This window comes from Suncus etruscus, chromosome 5 (assembly GCF_024139225.1).
Source record: "Suncus etruscus isolate mSunEtr1 chromosome 5, mSunEtr1.pri.cur, whole genome shotgun sequence".
Classification (NCBI taxonomy): Eukaryota; Metazoa; Chordata; class Mammalia; order Eulipotyphla; family Soricidae; genus Suncus; species Suncus etruscus.
Window position 1 is genome coordinate 137,591,896 of NC_064852.1, and position 7,380 is coordinate 137,599,275.

A 7,380-nucleotide genomic window follows, 5' to 3' on the forward strand; every position below is an offset into this window, starting at 1 on the left:
CAAATCTGGAGGCTACTTTCAACTTGATCCAACCAGTAAAATTGTATGGAGATGAAACTTGTTTTAATTCTATTTCCGATGAATTACTATATCCCATATCTTAATTAGTGATATTATTTATGTCTTGAAGATACCCTGATAGAAAGGGAGGATGGAGAGAGGGAGGTAAAGTAGGAGGAATAATAAGAGACTGAAGAAAAGAAAGAGAAGAAAAATGAAAAGAAGACAAGAAATACTGTGTAATCTAAGATTCTCATTATATTTAATGAGCAAGCATGATTATATATGTAAAAAACTGAAGAGAAGCCTGTCTAGAGTATGGGGTGGGAGGTGTGGGGTGGAGGGAGATTTGGGACATTGGTGGTGGGAATGTTGCACTGGTGAAGGGGGTGTTCTTTACATGACTGAAACCTAATCACAATCATGCTTGTAATCAAGGTGTTTACATAAAGATATTATTAAAAATAATGTGTATTATCAAAAGGACTTCCGTTTTTCTCCATTTTTCCATTTGCACTAGTTTTTTTTAGCTGATGGCAGATTTTACAACTCTAATGTCTTACTGTTCTATGAGGGGGCCAAGCCTCAGAGAGAAGAGTTGCTGAAAAACAAATAAATGATTTAAAAAAAATAATTAAAAAACTGAAGAAAATAATTAAAATCTTAAAAGACCTTAAAATAGTCATCATTTTTTAGTCTGAGCAGCTCAAGGATATTTACATTTTAGTGTGAACAATTTTATCCTTAGATAATAATCTACTGCTACCTGCCTGGACTATTCAAGAGTATTTTTCTGAATTTTGATATTAATAACAGCCTGAAAATTAATAATTATAATAATGATTATAAGGCATGAACCAAGTTAATTGTGAATTATCTTGTCCTGTGAAGGATTAATAGATTAAGATTTGTTTCTGAAAGGACAGTCATTCACATAATAAATTTTGCATAATTGTTTATAGTATTTGGAATCTTACAGTGTCTTTTATAGTAATTTTGTCAAATATTTTCAAGAAAAACGCATATTGAAAGAAATACTTTAATTACTAACTTCAATCTACTGCAAAATATATTTATATATATTTTTATATTTCTTTCCTATTCTAAATCACAGGTACACAAAAGTGTCCCTAATTACTTTCTTTGTTTGCTTTTCTTTTCTTTTTCTTTTTTTCTTCCTTTTTTTTTTTTTTTTTTTGGTTTTTCGGACCACACCCGTTTGATGTTCAGGGGTTACTCCTGGCTAAGCGCTCAGAAATTTCCCCTTGCTTGGGGGAACCATATGGGACGCCGGGGGGTCGAATCACAGTCCTTCCTTGGCTAGCGCTGGCAGCGCCACCACGCCGGCCCCCAGACCAATCTTTCTTTATTTTTCTCTTTCATTCTTTCTTTTCATATTCTTTTGTCCCTCCTTTCTTTTCTTTCTTCTTCCTTTTTTTGTTAATCTCTTCTTTATTTTCTTTCTTCCTTCTTTTGTCCTTCCTTTCTTTTCTCTTCCTTTCTCATTCTTTTCTTTTTTCCTATTTTCTTTTCTTTTTCACTAACTCTTCTTTATTTTTCTTTCTTCCTTCTATTTTCTTCCTCATTCTTTCTTTGTTATTTCCTTTCTTTTTATTCTTTTCTTTCTTTCATTCTCTTCTTTATTCTTCTTTCTTCCTTTTTTCCTTCATTCTTTCTTTTTCTTCCTTCCTATTTCTTTTCTTCCTTTCCTTCCTTTCTTCTTTCTTAAGCACTCAGAAATTGCCCTGGTTTGGGGGGATCATATGGGACGTTTGGGGATCGAACCGTGTTCCTTCCTTGGCTAGCGCTTGCAAGGCAGACACCTTACCTCTAGCGCCATCTAGCCGGGCCCCTAATTACTTTCTAAGAACTTTGTTTTTTCTCTTTCTTGGGTTGGTCCACTATTCTACTCAAATTTTAGGTTAGAGGAACTAACATCTAAAAGTCATGTTTTAGATTAGAGAAACATATTTTAGGTTAGAGAAACTGAAAACTTAATTGTTAGAGATTGTTGTGAAACATCTCACCTTTGACATTTTGGTATATATGGGAGGGTCAGGAATATGTATCACTCATTATTCAAGGTAATAGTAGGTAAAACAATGATTAAAGTGGTGTCCAGAACTAGAAAAAGAAATGCAGTAGCTAATCACTTCTCTTGCATGTGGCTGACTCAGTGTTTATCTTCAGCACCACATATGATGTCTAGAACCCCAATAGGGGTGATCCCTGAATACAGAGCTAGAAGTAACCCCTTAGTATGATTATATGTGACCCAAAAAAGGGATATGTCCCTAGGTAAAATAATTTAGGTCTTAGAATACAAAGGGTTTTGCAAGTGTGAATCCAGAAAAAAAATATAGAATAGATGATGAATATCTTCCTCTGGATGCAAAGGTATAGAATTTGCAGCATAGAATAAGACTGTTTATGGTGTTTTAGATGTAGGAACAACCTGGTAAAAATAGAATAAAAAATTGTCAGGACTTTATACTTTTAAGTTGCTTGCTGATTAGCTATGTGAAATACCCCAGCCTTTTTGAGCTTCATGTACCTATTGTTTGTTGACATCTCTGTCAATTCAAGCAATGTAAGCTTGGGTGGGGGAGCAATATTGTATTTACTAAATGGCACCCCTCTAAAAACAGAGGTGGCTGTTCAGGCAACTTAGACTGTTCATGTGTTTATTTGTCTCCTTATGTGTTTCTCGCATTCTCTGTAACCACACTCTGTTGGGGCTAAGATGAAAGGTGGCAATTTAACAATAACAAAATAAATAAACATAAAAACAATGAAACAAGGGTGCCCAAATTATGTACGTCTCTTATTAAAACTCATATTTTTCCATGAAGGTTTTTTTGTTGCTTTCTAACAATTTTTCCCCCATCATGAAATTCCATAGCATTTTTTGTTGGTTTCATATATATATATATATGTCTGTGAACTTTACCTCTATGCATTGTTTCCTAACTAATTATATGCCCTAGAGTTCCTCCAAAGTTGGCATATAAAGTATCTGGAAGATGCCTGTGCATAATATTTTATTATAAATTTGTATAAATGCTTTGTCTAATATATAAAACTAAACTTAGAGCACACATGAGACTCCTCATCCTCCAGGTAGTTGTCTTTCTGTAGTAAATTTACATTGCAATGAAGTTGCAGAATATCTGGGGTCGTGCCCTAACTGTTTAGAGCCCAAACAAATCTTTGGAATATTCCCTGGGATGATAACGCTCTGGTTTTGAATATGCATTTGGGTTTGGGAATATCCAGGAGTTATTTGCAGGGTGTGTTTATAAATTGTTCGGTGATTAAGAAGGGCATTACAATTTCTTGTGAGAAATAAAGACTTTAAAATATGAGTGTTAATTTTTTGTTATTTATAATACAGTTGAGATGGCATTTCTAGAGGAAGGTGACACATATTTAAGGAGTGGCATTTCATTATACCAACTTTATCTCTTCCAAAGGTGACTAAGTGGATGGAAATTTTTCTAAATTTGAATTTAATTCTGGGTCATTTTATTCCCCCCAATACTCAAGTATACTAATTTTTTACAAAATTCCAATTCTCCCATATATGTTTTCAACTCAATGCTGAATAGTATGTTAATAAGAAAGAAAAAGATCATATACATGTGATTGTAGTATACCTTTGCTGCTTTCCAACTGGGTTAAATTGAACAAGTCATCTAAACTTTTCAATCTGTTTTCTCAGTTCTAGATTAGTATTGGTTTCTGTGAAATATAACAACTCTTTCATATTGAAGTGCTTTGAATATGCCTGACATAGAGTATTCACTATCAGTCTCAATAGGATTTGCATGAAATAATTTTTATTAAGTGTTATCTATTAAATATTTATATATTCATTTTATGGTCTTTATTTCAATATTGAAGTTAGATTATTAAAACTTATTTTCAATAAATGTACTTTTTTTAGAATTTTTATTTTTGGGGGGTCACACCTGGCGGCACTCCTGGCTATGTGTTCAGAAATCGCTCCTGGCAAGCACAGGGGATCATATGGGATACCGGGATTCAAACCACCATCTGTCTTAGGTCAGCTGCATGTAGGGCCTTACCTCTGTGCTATCTCTCCATCTCTGTCAATAGATGTAATTTATTAAAAAGTTAAATAATGGAGAATAGTAAACTAGTGTTCTCTCATTAGGTCTATTTTTTTACTACTGGTGCTATAGGTCTACTGTAGCATTCTAACATAAGGGAACCATCTGTGTGGAGACATTGTGAGTTAAAAAGTCCACACTTAGAATGATGTCTAGTCCTGTTCTAAGTCAGTACATGTCTACAAAGTAGGCAGATAGGAATCTGGAAAGAGGAAAAAAATATCTGAGTTCTGGACCAAGGAACAATCCATTTAAATGGTTTTGAGATGTCAGGCTGTCTCTTAATATTCTTCCCAACATTATGTCATTTCAGGTTCACAGCATTTGTTACCCTGCTAGGCAGAATAAGATATTCTTACCTACCCTTTGGTACACTTCAAGAATCACAATTTAAGTGCAGCTATGAGAAAGAGATCTCTGCTCTTCAACACAGCAGTTAATATTTTTTTCTCATTCATCACGAAACACCAAGAACAAGTACATTTTCTTTCTCTTCTACATGGACTCTGATTTCTAACTATGTGAGCAGGAAGACCCTATGACTCTTCTGAGATGGAGTGATGGCCCCACTTCCCACCACCTGGAAGTGGGTGGCCTTGAACTGACAACTCTTTCGTGTTATAAACATGTATTGTGTTGAGTCCATCATCCTGTTTAACTTGGCACACCTATAAGCACTCAAACATTTTGTGAATGAGATGACTGCCAACTCAGTATGTTTCTGATTCACTTACACTTAGCCCATTATCTCTAAGTGCTTTCTTGATGCTTGCTTTAAATAACAAAACCTGCTTCAATCTTACGTATATGTATATATATATATATAAACTTATATGTATATATGACTGTCCAAGTTTTCTCTTTCTGTCGAGAAGATTGAAAGCCACAAGATTTCTTTCCAAAAAACTTTTCAGGATCTGCAGTGGCATTTTCAGTGGGAAATTGGCAAAGCCCGATGTGTGAATGAAGACAAAGAAAGCCAGTGAGCAGTTGAAGCCCTGAGACTGAGCGTCTGCTGGCCCACATGTCAGAAAGGAAATGTGCAAATCTTCCTTCAACTCCTAACTGGGAATGTCTGCTTTAAACACATGAGGTTTGATGCATTTTAGGGAATTTAAACAGAGGAGGGAAAAACACCTCAAAAATTTAATGCAAGGCTGCCTGAAAAAAAATTTTTTAACAAGTCTGTGTAGTCACACCCTTCCTCTGCCTCCTCGAACAGAAAATGGAAGATATGACATAGGTGGTGCCTGCACAGTGCCAAGCATCTGGGTTAAATTCAAACTTGGTATTTTGATCTCATATAGACATAGGGGCTATTTTTTTCAATACCATCTGTAGGGCTGACATAATCTATGTCAGCTAGGATAATTCAGTCATCAGTCAGCAGACTTTTTAACCAGAACATAGAAATTTTGCCAGCTTTTCTTGAACTGTTCTTATTATTTAATAAATAAAATCAATTAATCACTTTCTTGTATGTGAAGCTCGTCACGGTTCTTGTTGAAATAGCTCTTTTATAAATAGATACATACTCATCTTCAAAAGAAGAGTCAATTTTTAACAATGTTTTAATGATTAAATCGTTGATTCTTGAATTATTAGCCAAGATTTCAATATCAGCTCTACTTTGGATTTCTTAAAATGCCTATGAAGTAAAATATACAAAGAAATTAAAAGAGGTGATGATAAATAGTAGGAGAAATGTAACATTGCTTTAGGTAATAGAACAACTTGCAGCTAAATACTACCTCTGGGGACATTACAGATAATATTTCATATTGAAAGGCATAGTTTTCCCTACTGAAGAAAACATGTTTACACTAAGATGTTATATAAATTTGTAATGTTGTTTCTTATGTGTTAAATAATAAATGATCAAAATATTTAGTAACAATTATTCTTTATTCTTTCTATTACTAAAAATAAAATAAAATAGAGATAAAGTACAAAGGTGAAGGTATCTGCCTAGCAAGCTGCAAAACATGGTACCATCCACGGCACTCCATTTGGTACTCATGTACTTCCAGGCTAATTTCAGAGCCAGAAATAAGTGCTGATTATCACCTGATGTGGCCCAAACTCCAAAATTCAATAAATATATTAAATAAAATATCAATAACAAGGGAAAATGCTATACTTTATGTGCTGAAGAGATCAAATAGATAGAAAGTGACACTTAACACTGTAATGCAGGTGAATTTTAGTCATGTTCTTTTTAGACTTTGTTGTGATAACCTGTACAAGCAGTTTCCTTGTTTAAGCTTCCTACTATTTATTCTTAATCATGAGGTTGTTACATTCTATGCAGTACCCTGTAAAGTCTTTTATTAAGTTGTTCAAAAATTTTAATAAAACTAAAACGAAAATAGATATATGGATACGATTTTTTTTTTCTCAAAACCACTTTGGAATTTGGGTGCACTTAACCCACTTCAGTTACTGAAACAAATAAAAGCAAGTATTGATTGTTTTGAACCTTAGATACAAGTTAACATCATGGCTATATTCAATAAAGCATCATGTGGGCTTTTTTCATTATGGTACTATTACATAAACCGACAATATTATTTAAAAATTTGTAACTCCTGTGGATGGACTTTTCAGATCTGTTTTTGTACAGCAATATTACAGATGCTCTATGTGAAGAAATTGCACTTCCAAGCTATTCTAATATTATACTTTGTCTTCAAAAACATTGGGAAATAAAGCAGTACGCCATTCATAAATGTATGCAGTATGTATGAGTTATATGGTGGCGCCTGTTTCAGTTCCCTCTACATGTGTTTTTTAATAATATCTTTTTTTAAGCACCATGATTACAAACATGTTTGTAGTAGGGTTTCAATCATAAACAGTACACCCCCTTCCCCATGCAACTTGGTTGCACATGTATTTTTTCTAATGATTTCTCTTGTGTGTGTCCACAGAGGGTCAAATGATTAGCTTTCATCATTTTTAACAAGGGAAGACATGTCCAGTGGGAATCTGTTCTGCTATTAAAGGTGGATGGTTTACTATATTGAAGTGGGAGAACTGAATGTCAATTGTGTATATTTCCTATCAACTGCTTCCATGGCTTCAGTCACCAAGTAGTTGATTCTTGTGTTTTGATACATGTATCACCATGTTGGGATTTATTTTCTCTCCAGTGAATTGGGAGGGGGGGTGTTTGTATTCTATGTTTAGAAATGTCCAAATATGTTTTCTCTGACTGATACTATATTAATTCCCAGAAGAAAGTTCA